Source organism: Sinocyclocheilus rhinocerous, unplaced genomic scaffold, assembly GCF_001515625.1.
Source record: "Sinocyclocheilus rhinocerous isolate Xijiao unplaced genomic scaffold, SAMN03320098_v1.1 scaffold1294, whole genome shotgun sequence".
Classification (NCBI taxonomy): Eukaryota; Metazoa; Chordata; class Actinopteri; order Cypriniformes; family Cyprinidae; genus Sinocyclocheilus; species Sinocyclocheilus rhinocerous.
Window position 1 is genome coordinate 2,831,090 of NW_015656157.1, and position 19,285 is coordinate 2,850,374.

The window sequence follows — 19,285 nt, forward strand, 5'->3', positions numbered from 1 at the left end:
GTTTAACTAGCCTATATTAACCAGGTTTTTTTTTTTTTTTAAAGTAAAACCATAGTTAATTTTCGTAAGGGACTTTCGTTGAAATTTCGTTTTAGTGGATTCAAATAATTAGGAGTCAGATGAACCCCAACATTTTCCATAATTCGCACCCCATAAACCACAAAAAATCTCCCCAAGCAAATGACCAAACAAAGGACGGAATCGCTGAAATATTGTGCAAAATATTATCCATCCACCCATCGAAGTCCACAGAGAATTGGCTATACCATAACGCACTCTTTTGCTTACGCATCTGCTCCGTTCATTTGGTGAGACGAGGTGAGGTGAGGGAGAACCGCTGTGAGCTTTTGTTCAGTGTCTCTTCTCGCGACCGGCGAAGTGCGCGCCGTTCCGAGCTCTTCTCAGCTCGAGACACAGGCTGAGGACAAATACTATGCTTTTTGAATGCTATTAATGAAGTAAGGAGTTCATTTCAACACATTTCTGAGGCTGAACAGATTTATACATTTTGAATGGTTTACCTCAGCGACTGTTATCCCCTACTCTGCTGTATCTGAGGCGACGCGGCATTCCTGTGGACTTTCTGAGGCGACGACGCGCTTTACTTCAGAGAAGGTGAGAACAAGCGATTTTATTGTGCTTAACTGATTGCGTCTCGCTTCATTATTAATGTATAATGTGGTGTAGGATGTTTTGTGTTCGGGACAGGCTATATACAGCCCCCTTGCCAAGCGCAGTACCTCAGTGAGGACATGTCAAGGGGACAAAACCAGGAGCACTACGATACTGAACGGCTGTTCGGAGCAGAAGACTATTTATAAGCCATGTTTTGATTGACATCATGATCGAATATCAAGTATATGAAGAGTAGAGTGCTATATAATTTCTAAAATCAGATATTTGTACTGTTCTCAGCCTGTTGTGATCACTTATCAAATAGTTAATGATTTGCAAAGTACTAGTGGGTTCAAATGCGACCCTTTCAACTGTCTACATTGCTCTAGTAACGCTATAAATGCTTGAGTGTTCTTGTGCTGTTTTCCCCAGATCCACTCAAGTGAGTCATTTTCTTTGCCTTGATGTAACCCCCCCACCTGCAAGCTGTCATTTGCAGTAATGCCTTGATGTGGAGTGGTTGAAAGAAATCCCATCAGAAACTGTGAGCAAGAATTTTGAGATCGAAAGTGGCCCCGCATTGTTTTTCTCCTTTGCAGAGTGTCAGCTGGATGCTGTTTAAAACTGACAAGTGCTGAGCACTGCCAGTCTTGTGCCCGCCTTGACGACAGTGTGTTGCTGGTGGGAGAGGAGATTTAAAACCAAATTAAATTGAGCCGAATTTCTCATGGCATTCTGTCGTGACTGACTCTGTTGTCTCTGTTCGGTCTGAACCCCTGAATCTCTACCTGATGGAGCACTCCAGGTGCTTCTTGCATCAGTCTGCAACAAGTCTTGATGCTGACAGGAGACAAGTACAACAGAGTGACAGAGTGAATGCGAAGATGTGTGTTATTTGTCAAAGAAATAGAAAAGTGGTGCGATTTGTGGCTCCAGGTGCCCTGGGGAAATTTTAGGCAGCTGTTTGCAGCAAATTGGTTACTGTGTGGCAAGGTTCTTAGCGTTGCCCTCTTCTCTTCTCTTCTCTTCTCTTCAAATTACACCTTTTTTGTTGTATATAATATGGCGCGTTCATACTGGCAACAGTTTGCAGTGTAGTTTTTGTTAAGAGTTGCTGATTTCCGGTGACACAAGCGATGCGACAAAGTTACAGTCCAACTTTATGCAAATAAGCCTTGCAGTGACTACCAATGAGAGTGCAGACTGTCAGATATTGCGGCATATTAGGAACTAATGGCACAGCATTTCGGCAATCTCCAGCAATAGCTTTAGTTTGGCTTTAGTTGTCTAAACTGGTATATTCTATATTAGAGTTTTTTAAATAGCAAATCTGAATATCCTTTTTTTTTATAGCTGAAAAAAAAAATAGGTGTAGAAACAATTTTAACTAAGAAATTGCTAGTAAATTACACAAATAACTACAAAGAAATTTGGCTTTAGTTGTCTAAACTGGTATATTCTATATTAGAGTTTTTTAAATAGCAAATCTGAATATCCTTTTTTTTATAGCTGAAAAAAAAAATAGGTGTAGAAACAATTTTAACTAAGAAATTGCTAGTAAATTACACAAATAACTACAAAGAAACCTCAAAACATGGTATTAAATATTTGAAAAAAAACAAAAACAAATTGTCCGTTTATTGGTTGTCACCATAAAATGACCATTAGTTTATCGGTATTGGCCAGAATTTTAGTATTAGCCCATCCCTGGTTTTAATTGACCAAATAAACATATGGGTGTCTGCTGAGGCTATGCCGCTAAACTCACACCCTGTCACCCTCAAGCAATCCTGTGCTTTATCTGAGCACCCTCTTTTTGTATAATCGTAAATACTAGAGGAGCACCTTTGAGCATGTTCTCTCTTGAAGAAAAAAGTGGAAATTGCCTCTGAGCAGTACCGTTTTGGCGTTGGGTGACTTGTAGAGGGCACTTGATTGATTCTCACATTTTAATAATGCGCGTTTCCGCTCGGCCGCGTAGTTTAGTGCCAACAATCATACGAGGGGGGGTTGTGCTGACAGGTGGAATTGAAATTGTACTTGAATAGCATCCAGACAACTAAATGCCTTCGGATTTCATAAATTAACATACGCCGTGTTTAATGGACCAATTCTACTAAAATTACTCAGGAAATTTTTGGTAGATGCAATTTAGGGAAACTTTGTGATAGTTTTGAGTTCCTGCTTAAGCCAACTGCTGATTTGTGATGAAGGCCGTGTTTAATTATGCGAAGTTGATTGTCTGTTTGTGTTGGGGGTGAATAGATGCCCATAAATGTCTTCATTTATGTCCACAGTCATCCAGGTCAAAATGGACCAGGTCTACAAAAATTACTCAATACATTTTTGGTATATGAAATTTAAGGAAACTTAGTGCTAGTTTTGTGTTCCTGCTTTCTTGATGTGACAAAGGCTGTGTTTAATTACACAAAGTTAATGGTCTGTTTGTGTTTGTGTTGTGAATAGATGCCAGTATATGTCTTAATTTATGTCCACAGTCATCCAGGTTGGTGACTTACCTTGTGTGCGCACACTTGATTGACAGCTGACAAGAAAGAGTAGCTGTGTCTAATCCCATGAGCCAGAGGAACTGGTTTTCAGCTGCTGTCTCTACTACATGTGTCACCTGCCAATTTGCCAAAGTCTGAATATTTATCGGTGCCCAGACTTGGAATACATTATTCAGAACGGGCATTTGCCGCCTTAAACACCATAAATGAATCATGACACCTGGTCTGTGTTTTGCTGGTTTTCGAAATGGGACTGTAAGAGTTTAACTTCGCAGAGGGAGAAGAAAAGATTAATTTTAATTTCTTTTCAGCCCTAATTCTTTTTTCTGTCTTGAATAGATTCCATTTGGCTCGCAGGTCCGCTCAAGACAAAAACACACTATCTTGCAGTTTAAAGATTCATTTAGAAAATGTTTTATCGCTTACCCTGTGGGAGAGGTCCAGAAGGAAAAGAAGCCTGATAATTATGCCTGCAATTTGCACAGTGCTACTTCAGGCGCTCAGTCCTCCAATACAAGCTTTTCTCTCTCTTGTTCCCTAGTATTTTTATCCTGTGTTTTCAGCACTGGACAGCTCCCAAGCATTGGCCATTGTGCACACAGCTGCTGGCTGCTAATAAATGAACAAGACCAGCAGCGTCGCTGAAAATAATATTTGCTCCAAGAAGAAAATGGCCTGTTGGAGTTCTTCCTCTTTGCGTTTGCATTTGGGATGACAGCAAAGCTGAGAAAAGACTGATGAGTGGTGGTTCACAGGACAAATGTCCTTGTGGCTCCAGCTGCATTCATCTTAGACTCACAAGTGCTTGGAATTTTTTCGGATTCTCCACATTCGTGTGCTGAAGAGATATGGGATTAAAGGGATAGTTCTCTCAAAAATGAAATTCTGTCATCTTGTACTTGCTCTCAAGCCATTGCACATCTCTATGACCTTCTTTCTATAGATCACAAAGTAAGATAATTTGAAGGGTGCAGTGTTTTTTAGTGCATACAGTGGAAGCCAGTGGGATCCAAAACAACACTAGACCCGTTTGATTTTAATTGCATAGGCAAAAACCATTAACATATATATGTTATATATATGACTTTACCATCTGAAAGAGGTCTCGACACGAGTCAGCACAGATCTACAGGTTACTCAATCAAAACTCACATTAGGATGTGCCTGACAGTCACTCCGACCTCTGTATATCTTATGATGCCGGTTTTTGCCAACTCATTTAGCGCTCCAGTTACTCCAAATGTACTCTAAACTGAGAACAGCATGAACATGTCCGACGTTCAAACTGTCTGCTGAGGGTTTCATAAAAGGGGGCAAAATGTGTGTTTGTGATGCTGAACTGCATGAAGTATAACAAATAAAATGTATAGGAAATATAACAGTGATCTGATGGCAGTAGTTTCAAGTCAACAATAGTACACTAACAGCAGTTCTCTCGGTTAATAGTTACAACAGTTCTCGAGTCATGAGGAAACAGTTTGAACTCAGACATGCCCATGCAAAACTGATGAGTTGCTGATACAAGCATGCGTGACTTGAATGAACGGTAGAAATGTTAGTTCCTTTATGGTTTGTCATGGTTTATGTAAAAGGTGAGTTAAGGTTATTCACTTTATACGATTTACACATGTAAAACATCCAGATTTCATATAATTATTGGGTGCTTTAACAATAACATTGTGAATACGTGATGCAATTGCGTGATTACATAAACATATTTTGGTGAATCATTTTTCTGAACAAACTGTTCAGTTTGTGGAAAAGAATTGGTCTTGACATCAGTGACAGCTCGTCGGGGGAGGCACAGCTTCCCCAAAATTTTGAGGTGGAAATGGGAGGAAGACGATTTAATTTTAATAAAATTCACAATTCATTTCAGTTCATGTCTCAGAATGTGTATTTTTTGTTTGTAATTTCACAGCTAATACCATAACATGTTAATGAAGTTGGAAAGCGCCGCTTTTCTATCGCGAATGTGCAGAATCTGCTGATGTAATTACAACAGCTAGGTGATAGAGAAGGGGAGGCCAGGGGAGAGCTGAGCTCTCGTGCCTCAGTTGGTAAAAAAAAATTAGCCAATCACCATCGAGTGTTCCCTTTCAGCGCTGAGGAGTGTTAAGAAAAGAAACCTCGCAAGGGAGGCTAGCCTCCCTTCTGGTATATCAACCAATCATCATAGAGATGTAAATTACGTGATATTAGTTTGAACATCTCCCACTGCGCTGATAATGTACCAAGTACTTATGATGAGTAGCGATATTGAATATTTGATCGCATACAGATTTACCAAGCTGTCATTCAAACAGTATATACAAAAAAAAAAGGGAAAACACGCCTAAACTGGATATAGGCTACAGCAGTTGGCTTAATTAAACAGGCAGCTCTCTTTTAACACAGCCTTTTAAGAAGGGATGGATGTTTGCTTCAAGTGATAGGCCAGGTAAGTGAAATTATATTATCTTGCTGTATGCGTGTCGTTTTCTTTACGTTTTCTGACTAAAAGCAACCAAAAAGCCATTTTAAAGTGGTTAAGCAAATAATAATAATAATAATCGGCAGGGATCCCAGACCAATACAATTAGTGTGCCTCCTCTATTTTAAAACCCACGAGCCGCCACTGCTTGACATCACAAACAATATAGAACTGTTGTTAATGACGTCACGCACATTTATTTATTATATTTGTATGGGAGGAGCCGAAATCACAGTGGGAGGGGGGGTTGTGGGGGTGTGTTTCGAATGTGAAGCGTGCAATCTGCAATCGCGTGCAGTTGCTGAAGCTCATGAAAGTGTGCAATCGCTTTCGTGTGCGCGCTATTTTTTCCGCTTTCAAAATCGATCAAGTTCAGCAGGGAGTGGAGTGGAGGGGAAGGGGAGGCAAGGTAACTCGTTTGGGGGGGCAAGGCCCGCGAATGCCCCCCCCTTGGCGCTGGCTCTGTATGGAATGAAAGTTATAGCCATATTAGCTTGCTTATTTTCATCATAAGTATAATCTATTCCACATCATACTGACAAGAAACTGTGCTTCTAACCACAAGTTAGGAACTGTAGCTCAAACCATTCAAATTTATAATGCTGATCGCAAATGTCCATTGGAACTATGCTTTCATGAAAAATGAATGTTCATTTTTGGGTGAACTGTTACTTTAAGCATGCAAATATTTACTGCACTACTGTACTGTAAATCAGGAGGATCTGAAGTGAGGAAACCGAATCGCTCTGCACGACTTGCGTTTATTAATCCTCATCTGATTCTCTTTGTCTGTGCATTAGAAGAACCTCAGTAATCTTACAACTACTGTCTTCTCACCATGGGAAACGCACGGGGAAACAAAATATAATTAATTTCTTTCCAATCCCCGTATTCCTGGTTGCACCCTATCTTTCTTTTTCCATTGTCAGGCTTCATAAATGTAATCTGCACATGCCATATCGTTTTGTCGGAGATTAGTTTGCCCTGACAATGAGGTTTTCTCCTTGCCAGATATTTTAATATATCATTCATTAACATGGAAATGACTTTTATAGAGGTTCAGATTGTGTCGTTGGGCTCATATACTATTACGTAGTATGAGGAACAGTTTGTTTTTTTTCCGTTATTGATTCCCTCTGCTTGATGAGAAACATGTTGATGCATATGAGAACTTATATGTTTCACCGACAGTAAATGTAATTGGATAGATGTTCATAGATTTATTGGATTTCTGTGCATGCAGATACAGTGCATTTTTCTGTAGTTTTTCACAGTCATTTGTGCACCTTCTCTTAAAGGGACAGTTCACCCAAAAATGATGCATCATGCCATTTCTTTCTTTTGAGGAACACAAAAGGAGAATTTCTCTCTCTTTTTCTCTCTCTCTCTCTCTCTCTCTCTCTCTCTCTCTCTCTCTCTTTTTCTCTCTCTCTCTCTCTCTCTCTCTCTCTCTCTCTTTCTCTCTCTCTCTCTCTCTCTCACACACACACACACATGCAATTACAATGCAAAAACACTTTTATTTATATATTTTAATTTTAGTTTAGTTAAAAGCATTTTGTTACATTCTTTTGTAATTTTCTTATATATATATTTTTTTAGATTTATTTTTATTTATGTTTTAGTAATGTTAGGATCTCAACTGGCAACTAATTCCTTAAACTTTTTGTTTAGATTTTTTACGTTTTTCATCTAATATTTTATTTTATTTATGGTTTATTTCAATTACCGAAATTACTCGAAACGTCACACACTATGCGAAAGTTTTTAAAATAAATTTTTGATACTTTTGGAGCTTTGGTGTTGCCGACTTATTTCAATTACCGCAAATGATTTTTAAAAAGTTTTTATTGTAGTTAACAGTAACAACACTGTTATGAGTAAATGATGACAGAATTTTCATTTTTAAGTGAACTATCCCTTTAAGCAATAGACTTCAGTCAGGTTTAGATGCCATATTAAATTTAACACAGATGAAAATGAGGCTGTGATGAATATAGACTTACAGTTTTTACAATGGCACACACTATATAAAGGTCTGAGATCACATAATTTTCTCAACTCAACTGTTTTCTCTACTGAAAGTTTTAGTTTCATCAGCTAAACAATCGTTATGTTTCTAAACAACAGTGCAATCCATTAAACACACTGTATTTCTATTCCTCACAGCCTTGTTTTCATTCCTGTATAAATTTAAATATAGCGCTACCCTAAGGTCTGTATAATAAGGCTATGCTGAGCTGTACTAGATGATTGAGATGTGACAGTTGAGGAGTTTGTCAAAACCTCTCTTGTCCTCCTGAAATCGGATCACAACTGGGATCAGCTGTTCCAGGATCAGTCTGTCCACCTTGAAAACCCCACCAGACTGAAATATACACCACTGACTGAACGTGTAAGTCTCAATTTGCCCAGTGCATCTCGGGTCAAAAGTTCTCACAGCGGGTTTTCTTTGCATTTAGTGGGCTGTAATATGATTTCCAATGCCACACTTGAGCGGTTTAACACAAAGGCACAAATTACGGCTATATAAGATTTGTGTGTCGCCTTACATCAGAGTCTGAAACTATAACATGAGTCGTGGATGTAATTTAAAAGCTTATGTTATTCCCGTTTTTTCTACAGACGCCATATTGTCAACGAAGTGAAAGATGTGCTTTGGATTTGCAATTTCCTCTAGAAATATTACACTGTTATTAGTGACTGCATCAAATCAGCAGGCCTTCAGTCTAATTGTCTTTGAGAACAAAATTGTATATATGCTACTCTTATACTGTACATACAGACACGATACTGGAGGAGGTAGATGTGGCACATTGACCATTGACATTGATACTAGAGAGCCTTTCTGCATGCTTTGAAGTGCACTTCATATGCACTTCTAGTTCCCAACTTCAAAGTACCCACTTTAATGTCCTCACACATATAATCATAATCCAAAGCAGCATTTAAGGTGCATTTCTTCCCATTTCTTTTCATTTTCTGCACCTCCAAAATGTGTTACCTTTATCTCCAACTTTTATTCTCATTAGTGAATTCAGAATGGCTTCTTCAATGCCCTTCTGAGTGTCTTTTACTTGTGCCCTACAAATGCAAAAAATCAGAAAGAACAGGTCCTGGTACTCACCGCTGGTCGGCTCTGTGCCATTTCTGCCCACCTTTGTGTAATTAACAGGCCCTGGAATTTATCTCTGTCTAGGTTTTAATTATCTAGAGCCGATACTATGAACTCTTTGACTTTTCTTATTGCGCCTATGCCAAGTGTGCTTGACTATATGGCAAGAGGAATACTTTATTTGCTTTATTTGCCTGATATCGATCAGGGCTGGTTAAGAGGTTAATTGTAAATGTTGTTTCAAATGAGCGACTTGTGCAACATCCTTCATACAGACTATGTGTTGTGTTATGTGTTACAAAACAAAATCAAAAAGTCACAAAAACACAAAACAAAAACAAAGTTGAGATTTTAAAATCTCGACTTTGTTTCCATGATTTTCTGGTTAACTGAAAAATGTATATCTGTAGAAATATTAGCATTAAATTATCTTTTAGATATGAACCTTGTAGTGACCTTTTAAAAGGCATCTATAACTCAACATATAATAAAATAGATTAACTTAGCTTGAGACAGTGTTGTAATTGTTAACTAAAACTATACATTTTTTAGTTAAGTGAAATAAAAAATGTAAATATTAGAAAAAATGTAACCAAAAATTTGAAATGTTGCTTTGCATACTAACTGAAATAAAAAAGAATACGTTGAAATATATAATAAACAAAAATGTCTATATTATAATGTAAAGAAATATAAAAAAAACTAATAAAAATTACAAATGCATAAAACTAAATATTAAAATGAAAACTAAAAATAAAATGTAAAAATAATATATAAACATTACCTTAAAAATCTAACTTAAAAAATGTAAACAAAAATGAGAAAAGTTGCCTTGGCAACTAGCTGAAATAAGTTGAAATATATAAATATTCAAATATAAAAAAATTGAATTATTAAACAAAAACGGACAAAAGCACCTAACAAAATTATTAAAGGTGAACTAAAATTAAAACTGTAAACTGAAAATATAAAAATAAGCTAAGATAAATATTAATTAATGCTATATAAATAATTCTAAAATAACACTGACACTGAAGATATAATGCAATTTATTATCGCCAAAAAACATTGATGTTTCTGACAGAATGTTTAAAATTCTCTAAAATCTGCTTCAAAATCATTTTATAAAAGGAAAAGCCACCAGTTTTATAAAATGGCACTTGAATCACAGAAAAGTACCTTACATTTGACAAAGGAACCTTTTTATTTTACATTTTACCTTACATTTCGTCAAAAACACCACCAACCCTCCTGCGGTTTTGCCCTTTGATTAAAAGTGTGAGTCTCCACACCAGTACCAGATCTAAATTCCACCTCATTTTCAGTGACCTTCATTGTTCTGACAGGAAGAGATCAAAACGGGTCAGACCGGTTCGTCTGTTTTTCCCTACCATGAAGTAAAAGAAAGGACACTGATGAAGGTAATTAGTGTATCCAGTTTGCTTGTCAGTCGGTTTCATACTGCGTTAACCGCGGCCTGATGAAGAAAATCCACTGCCCATGCCTTCCTGTCAATCAATATGGAATAATATCAGAACCAATACCAATCCAGAACCGTTTTCTAATTACTCAAACAGTGTTTAACACCAAGTACTTCAACTCCTTTGGGGGTTTTAGATGAATATTGTGCATTTAACACAAGTTAAGCTTGTTGACATGTTGGATATAATGGAAATGGATGGGGCCAATTTCTAGAAGATGTAAAAGCTGAAATGCAAAGCTTATCATTTTATAAACATGCTTACATTAATTCTTCTGTTAAAACCTGTGTATTGATTTATTTATTTTTTTTCCCCTCAAAATTAGTTTTTGTGGTGATCAACATTATGCCGCACCACTGCAGGATGCTTGTAATTCAATCTAAGCTATGTTGCGCTCTCTTTTGTTGTTTGTTGATGAGTGAGAATTCATTTTAGCATCTTCAATGTGGCGAAGAAACAGATTCATCTCCTTCTGGTCATTATGAGAAGGTCAGAATGTTGCTTTGGGGAGTTGCTTAGGGGAGTTTTGTGTCTGAAATGCAATCACGCCGCTTGATTACACTGGCATTCATCATTGCCGCACAAAGATACTGTCCTCTTCCCGTCTCGCAATCAAAGACATCTCTTCATATAGTAGGTGCTGCACATTCATAAATGCCTGGACTTGTAGATGGACCACTGGAATGACTTTTTAATTAATTACCTATGCCGTCAGTGACAATCAGTGTGAATGGGGATTTTAACAAAAAGCATGCAATTTTTTGCATAATCTTTCTGTTTTGTCTTCAAAGGTAGAGTCTGGATTAGTTATGTCTTTCCTTTAGTAGTGCGCTGATAGTAAAGGTCAGAGCTGAATGAATGACTCTTTTTTTTTTTCAGTAATTCAAAAACAAATGGCTCGTCCAGTGTAGTCCCATTCACAAACATATGGCTCTTTTATGCCACTTCGTTTTAGTGAATCAAAAACATACAGTTCAACCAGTGTAGTCTGATTCTCAAACAAATGACTCTTTCAAGGCACTTATTTTTAGTGAGTCAAAAATATACAATGCAACCAGTAAAGTCAGATTTTCAAACAAATGACTCTTTTGAGCCACTTCTTTTTAGAGAATCAAAAACATACGGCTCGACCAGTGTAGTCGGATTTACAAGTGACGCTTTTGAACTGCTTCTTTTAAGTAAATCGAAAACGTACAGCGCAACCTGTGTAGTTAAAAAAATCTATCAAAATATACAATGCAACCAGTAAAGTCAGATTTACAAACAAATGACTCTTATGAGTCAGTTCTTTGTAGTGAATCAAAACCATACAGCGTGAGCATTGTAGTCTGATTCACAAAACAAATTAGAAACCAGTGACTCTCATGAGATAATTCTTATAATGAACCATTCAAAAAGATGATTTACCAGTTTGAAACGCTGCCCTGTATGGTTTACAACATTAGCAGAGAGAAAATGTTAGTATGCGAATGGGGATTTTAACACAGTACAAGATTTTTGTGTAATCTTTCCACTTGGTCCTTAGAGGTAGAGTCCGGTTGAATGATGTGTTTGCTTTCCTTTAGTAGTGTGGCGATAGTAAAGGTCAGAGCTGAATGGTGTTCCTGAGGGCCTGTGTGTGTTTAGTGATGTTATACTCATCTCTGCTTTCCTACTCCAGTACCACAGTGTTATTCTACTTACCGTTGCTATTGCAGTGAATTGCATGGCCTCTTCAAAGGAAGTCTCAGTGCTAAGCTATATGCTAACTTCAACCATAACAAGCCATTTAATGAGGCTTTTGTCAAACTTGTACTTGCAAAATAGTTTGACTGGACTCTCCCTTCATGTTCCTTACGTTTCCTTCCTCAATTTTTTGCAGTCATCGCCACTGTTTGCGTTTAATTAGCCTGCGGGGAGTAGCCCTGTCTTCCCTCCTTCGAGCAGGATTATGTATCACTGTGTTGGGAGTAGAGCTATTCTCCCTTCATTAATTATACACAGCATATCCAGCAAACAGTCCAGTTGCCTGGCCAATAAATAAATAAAAACCAGTTATGAGATAATAACGTTGACATGAAACTCAACTGCTCACAGTGGTCCGAGTCAAGTTTTTAAAGTTTTAGACAGCCATGATACCCAAGCCAACTTCAGATTACCACTTCTACTTGTGTTTTATTCATTCAGTTACAGTATGACGACTGTTTGGCTTTCATGTACAAAATACGTTTTCTCTCTGCTGATGTTATTAATTATACATGGCAGAGTTTCAGACCGGTTCAAAACAGTAACTCGTAAAATTTCTCATTTTCATTCATTTCATTCATTCATTTCATTTCATTTCAAATCATTCATGAATTGGACTACATTGTTTGCACCTTTTGTTTTTGATTCACTGAAAAGAACCAGCTTAAAAGGAATCATTTGTTCACGAATCGGACTACACTGTTTGCGCTGTTTGTTTTTGATTCATTTAAAAAGAACCAGCTCATCAGTAGGGTTGGATACCGAAACCCGGTGCCAATATGGCACCGGTACCTATGTAACCGGTATGTACAAGAAACGAATCAGAACGCAGATTTCGGTGCCTCATTTCGGTGCCACTTAAATGCCTGAGCGATTGATTGAAATATTTGTCCTGGTTCTCCGAAATGGACGTACGAAGCATGGGCGTCGCTAGGCCATTTTTAGTGGGTCTATAGCGATTAGCTCCATAAACTGTACACAAATTCGCGATCGCCTCAGAGTCAGTCCACTTTAAATTTCATATGAAAACGGCGGCAGACTTCGTCTCCTCCCCGTCTTTCAGCGCGCTCTTCAAGCAGACCGCGGCGGCGCAGCGCGAGCGGACTCAAACAGAAAGAGAGGACACAAGGTGTGTGTTTATCAACAGATTGTTATAATATCTGTATCTGTGCAGTTCTTTGTCATAAATACAGTTTACAAAAGGTCACGAGGGAGCAATCTGTTTCCCATCTACCGTAAAGTTCGCTGCGTTCACCGCTCATCACAAAACAGCTGTTTCCTCCAGCGAAAATCTAGCCCTTAACACATATGAACGCATACTTTATAAAACGATCATGTTGCTATTTTCATTTGAAAATTTTATATTTAATATAAAACATATTACAGTGCATGTGGCATACCATACAGTCATTCACAGAACTGATTAAATACAGTGACAGACAGCACTCAATTCACTCATTTTAAGTAAATATCAGAGTGATTGACAGAGATACAGTAGTATGTATTAAATATTGTTTTGTATTAAATAATGACCCAGATCGGGAAATACATTTATTAGCCTTAGAGTAAGGGAAGCACAACTCGGGAAATGAGAGCATCCGAGGAGCATGTGAATGCTATGTATATTTATTTTAAATATTTTTTAATGTTCTTTAATGTTATCCATCTTTTTTTTTTTTGGCTCTTTATTTTTAAAGTATCGGTTCAGGCACCATTTAGGCACCAGTACCATTTTAAAAGTATCGATTTAGCACCGGTATCGTAAAAAACCCAATCGATACCCAACCCTACTCATCAGAGTCATTTGTTCGTGAACCAGATTACACTGGTTGCACTGTATACTTTTGATTCACTTAAAAAGAACCGGGTCAAAAGGGGTCATTTGTTCATGAGTCAGACTACACTATTAACGCTGTTTGTATTTGAAAAGAACCGGCTCGTAAGAGTCATTTGTTTGTGAGTTAGACCAGGGGTTTTCAACTTTTTAGGACATGCGCCCCCCCAAGTTGGTCTAATTTCACTCGCGCCCCCCCAACATCCAACCCCCCAAACCGGTATTACTGTAGTCACACCGAATTACTTTATTAACATTAACATAAAAGCAAATATCCATTAAAGCTATTAAAGCAGCGAAAGCAAATATCCATTAAAGCAGCGAACAATTTTTCTTTTGCTCTTTTTGATTAACATTATTTACATAAGAAATGCACGGATCCGTTATACTGATGTACATTTGATATTTTCTTTACTGTTTACATTCACTTAAAACAACCGACTGTGCTTACAAGGATACTTGTCAAGACAGCCATTGGTATTCACCTGCTGTCTGAGAAGGCTATCTGTTGAGCGGTGCGCATAGAAACGCTCTTTCACAGTGCGTGAGTACCGCATTGAGATGTCTTGGGCTTAAATGGCTTAAAATTACTTTAATGTTTAAACTGACAAGACTTAAAACACGTGAGAATGAAAAACTTTCTCGAGGAAGCAGCACTGATCGTTAAGATATTATAGTTTTGGGGACTGATGCTCGCGCCCCCCTTGCGCCCCACAGGTTGAAAACCCCTGAGTTAGACTACACTGTTAACACGGTTTGTTTTTGAATCACTAATAAGAACCGGTTTGTTTTTAAGAGTATAAGAGTCATTTGTTTGTGAATCGGATTACAGCAATCCGAGTCAGTTTTTTAAAGTTTTAGACCGGCAAACTATCCAAACCAACTTCAAAATACCACTTTCTGAAAATACTTCTGCGTTTTATGCATTCACTGCGCCATGTAGTACTGAACATTATAATATCATATAATGACACCTGCTTGTTGACGCAAATATGCATTTGCCGGGGGTTATTCCCATTTGTAATTCAAGTATAGCTTCCGTCATGCACTTTTTGGCTGTTAGTAGCATGAGGAAATTAACATTAACTGAAACTCCTTGAACATTTGAAGCATCAATAAAGATCGAGACGCTCCCATAAGGGGCTGGAACAGTTGGCGTCTCTGACAGGATGTCATTCATCAGACCTGTTAGCGCTGGATTGTTTCAGGTTGCACAGGCAGAGAGAGGAATCGCACGCTGTCTCCCCGGGCGAGCCGCGTGAAGAGTTTGGCGTGAAAGTGGGACTTCGGCAGCGAGAGATGATTAACACAGATCTCGGGCTCAAAGAGTTCTTACACGGAGTTGGCAGAGGGGAAGGTGAGGGACCATGTGACGCAGTAGATTAAGGTTATAGTGACTGGTGAAGGGCAATGAAATATTCCTTTGTTCGATTTTCTTTCAAAGTTTAATAAGTGCAACCGAATGTAATGGTGGATATTGGATCGTGTAATACACAGGGGTGTCACAGTGTTGCGGTTTATCCTGAGTCTGTTTTTGCAATATCTCTGCTGTGTGCTAATGAAAGCTTGAAGATGTCCACCTCTTGAATAAAATCTAGAGCTGGCTACAAATATTGATCTTTTCAACAACCCTGATGTTGATTCTTAAAATCCCAAGATTGATCAGTTTGTCTATGCCAGTCTTTTACGACCAGTGTAGCCCAATTCACAAGAGAATGACTTATGAACCAGTTCTTTTTATTGGATAAAAACAGCGCAACCAATGTAGTCTGAATCAATGCCTGAACCAATCATACAAAAATGTAGTCCGATTCACAAACAAATGACTCTCGTGAGTAGGGTTGGGTACCGTTCACATTTTAACCGGTACGGTACCCGTGTCGGTACCTGAATTTCGGTGCCGGTACCCAACGGTACCTTTTTCCAGTACTTTACTCTCTGTGTAATTACAAAAACATTTATTTCAGTGAAAAAATAAGTCCAAAAGTCTAAATTTCAACATTTTGAACAATAGGGCCCGACAAACTTTTTCTTTTTTCTTTCTTTTTTTTCCCCTCAGAAATTCTTGTTTTATTTTTTCTGAAAATCAAATGAAGGCATTAAACATTTATTTTAAATCAAATGAAAATTAAACCCTTTTATTTTTTGGCGACTCCACACGTCCGCGTTTTCGCAGATACCATATGGCCCTAGAAATGTAACCACACTTCAGAACATTTCGGCTTGCCCTGTGTGTTGTTTTAACGAGTTGCAGGGGTGACATCACTTCACAGGGTCTCTCTTTTCTCTCTCTGTAGTGTATGCGCCCAGATGCGTTCTCAGGTACCGAAATTTGGCACCAAACTGAGGTTTACTGTTGAAATTAATACATGGAAGAAAAATTGTGTGAATATTCCTTTAAAAACAATTTTAATAGGCTAATAATTGTATAATTTTTTTCTACAATTAAGGGATTAATCTGGTTGTAATATTTATTTTTATCATTTAATTGCTTTATTTAATTTTGATAGAAAATGGAATATTTAAAGATGTACATTATACTGTACAAATGTAATACAAGGAATCGGTACTCCGTAGTACCGACGCAATTCGGTCGGTACCCTTAAAAGTACCGAGTTCGGTACCCAACCCTACTCGTGAGCCAGTTCTTTTCAGTGAGTCAAAAGCACATCGTTCAGTGTAGTCCAATTCATAAATGACTGTGAATCACTAAAAAGTATTGTCTTCTAAAACACATACGGTGTGACCAGTGTAGCCCGATTCATGAACAAATGATTCTTAGGAGTAATTTCCTTTAGGTAAATTAGAAAACAAACAGTGTGCACAGTGTAGTCTGATTCACAAACAAATTACTCCTATGAATCTGAAATGTACAGTGCAGACATTGTATTCTGATTCACGAATGAATGACTCTTATGAATGTTTTTTTAGTGATTCAGAAAATACAGCATGACCAGTATAGTCCAATTCATTAACAAATGTCTCATTTTGAGTCACATGTTTGTAGTAAAATAAATAAATAATAATAATAATAATAATAAAAACACAGTGCAACCAATGTAGTCCAATTCACAAACAAATGACTCTTATGAGTCGGTTCTTTTTAGTGAATCAAAAACAAACCGTGTAGCCACCATAATCTGATTGACAAATGAATAACTCTTACAAGTCAGTTCTTTTAATAAATCAAAAAACAAATAGTCTAGTCCGAATCATGAACTAATGATTCTTGTAAGCCACTTCTTTTTAGTGAATCAAAAGCATGCAGAGTAAACACTGTAGTCTGATTCACCAAATGACTCTTATGAGCCGGTTCTTTTTAGTAAATCAAAAACAAACAGTCTATTCTGAATCATGAACTAATGACTCTAATGTGCTTTTTATTGAATCAAAAACATGCAGCATAAACAGTGTAGTCCGATTCACGAAACAAGTGACACTCATGAGTCAATTCTTATAATGAATAATTAAAAAAGATGAGTTACCCTTTTTAATCGGTCTGAAATGGTGTCCTGTATATTTTACAACACTAGCAGAAAATTTTGCTAAATTTATTTAGTATATGAAAGCAAATCCAACATTTTACTATAACTGAACTACACCCAAATCAAGAAAATCTGTATTGATATCCAGTCTTTGCAATTACACTGCATTATTCCAGATTGAAAGAACTCCAGATGTATCTGAGGTATCAAAATATGTGACCTCCAGTGCAAAATGAAATCCTGAAGGCATTTCAAGGGCTTTTGTGTGCTGCTGCACTTACCAGATATTCAGTGATCAAGGTTAGCACATTTCTTACACAAGCTTGAATGCGAGTTTGAAATCATTGTGGCGATAACTAAAGTTGACCTGCAAGATGAGGACTCTAATAATAATATTCCTTTTCTGAGTGTCTCTTCTGAAATCTCTTCTGCTCATGGATACCAGATTTCTGTCTCACCTTATCAACTGACTTTCTCAGTTTGTTATGATGGAAATAATGGAGTGGGTGATGAAGTATGGTGGTCTGTGTAGCTGGTGGAAATCTGAGCGAATCCCTCGTGGTGTTACCATTCATCAGACTTCTGCTCCACCATCAGACACACTCATATGGTTCTCAGCAGGAGGGGAAGAGAAAATCCAGACAGATAGGTGAAGCGGGAGAGACTGTGTATCATGTTATAGACAGTACCTGTCACAATTTGTGCTACAAGCACAAGGTTTCTAGATTGAATTCCCTTCTTGGTGCATTCCTTTAAAAATGCAGCTGATGAAGATGAGTAAGACTATTTGACAGTTGGCATGAAATCTTGTCTGCATTGCAGCATTTTTAGGCCTAGAATTGCCCTCTTAGACAGGAAGAAGCAATCTGACGAACATGGCGAAAATAACCTGTTTTATTTATTTTTTAAAAATTTTATTCTATTTAGGGGGAAAATAATCTTTTTTTAATAATATCATTTTTAATATAATAATATAGAATACAATGTAATATATAATAATAAATATATTTAATAATAAATTCTGTAATAATTATTACATTTTTATATTAGGGAAATATTTATAGTTCTAATATATCCATGTTTATTCATTCATATAAATGTGTTTTAATTTAAAATGGTTCTAAACTACCAGAAAAGGGTTCTTCAGCTTGTAACAATAGCAGAACCCTTTTTGGTGCTAAATAGAACCTTTTTTATAGGGTTCCATATTGAACCATGCTTTAAAAATGCCATATAGGACCTTAACAGTGTTACAAATAACCTTTTTAATGATAGTTTTTCATTAATATTAGTATTATTTGTATATATTATTAGGATGTGACAGCATCTGAAATGCACAATTGAGTTTAGATATACAATGAGTCATCTTTCATTTGTTTATGTGAAAACAATTGTTTATGAAGGCCAAAAGTAGTATGTGAGCACTTCACAATGTTAAAAGGACAAAATAATATAAAGTCATGGGATAACTGGGTATGTTTATGCATAAACACTAGTAATAAAAAATATCTAACAAGATGGACCATAAATTCAATATCTTTGTTACTTACTTAGTGAAGAAGAGGAGAGTATCCTTAACTGAATATAGAGCTGGTCACACTTACATGTTCTCTTAAACTAAAAAGAGAAAAGACATGGAAAAACCAAGTAGCATTTGAAAGTTATAATTTATAGACATTTAAGAAAGAAATTATTTACCTGTTGAGAGTGTGTTGACAGTTTGTGTAGTTGGATGGCTGAGCTCCAGAAAATCAGTAATGAGGCGTCTTAGGGTGCTTTCACACTAGCACATTTGGTGCGCACCCGGGTTCGATTGACGTCAGAGTTTGGTACGTTTGGATGATGTGAACGCTGTCTAATTCAGCGGGTCATCTTGTTAGTGCTATAAATTAATTACAACAATAAAAGAAAATTTTATCATGAACATACATAAACAACAATATCACATTAAACCACAGAAATTCCAAAATGACATTTCCCTTCCATTAAACTTCCAAAAGTGCATTCATCTTTGCCATGTTACATTCATTTAGTTGACTAGTGCTAT

At 37.1% G+C, this 19,285-nt stretch overlaps 1 protein-coding gene across 1 annotated transcript in view; it reads left to right on the forward strand.

The window, feature by feature from the left end:
• Positions 1–388: 388 nt before the first annotated feature.
• LOC107719650 (neurocan core protein-like) overlaps positions 389–19,285 on the forward strand; it is a 140,018-nt gene continuing 121,121 nt past the window's right edge. Inside the window, exon 1 of the mRNA XM_016527136.1 lies at positions 389–615. The gene's annotated coding sequence lies outside the window, so the exon portion shown is untranslated. The remainder of the gene's footprint in view (positions 616–19,285) is intronic.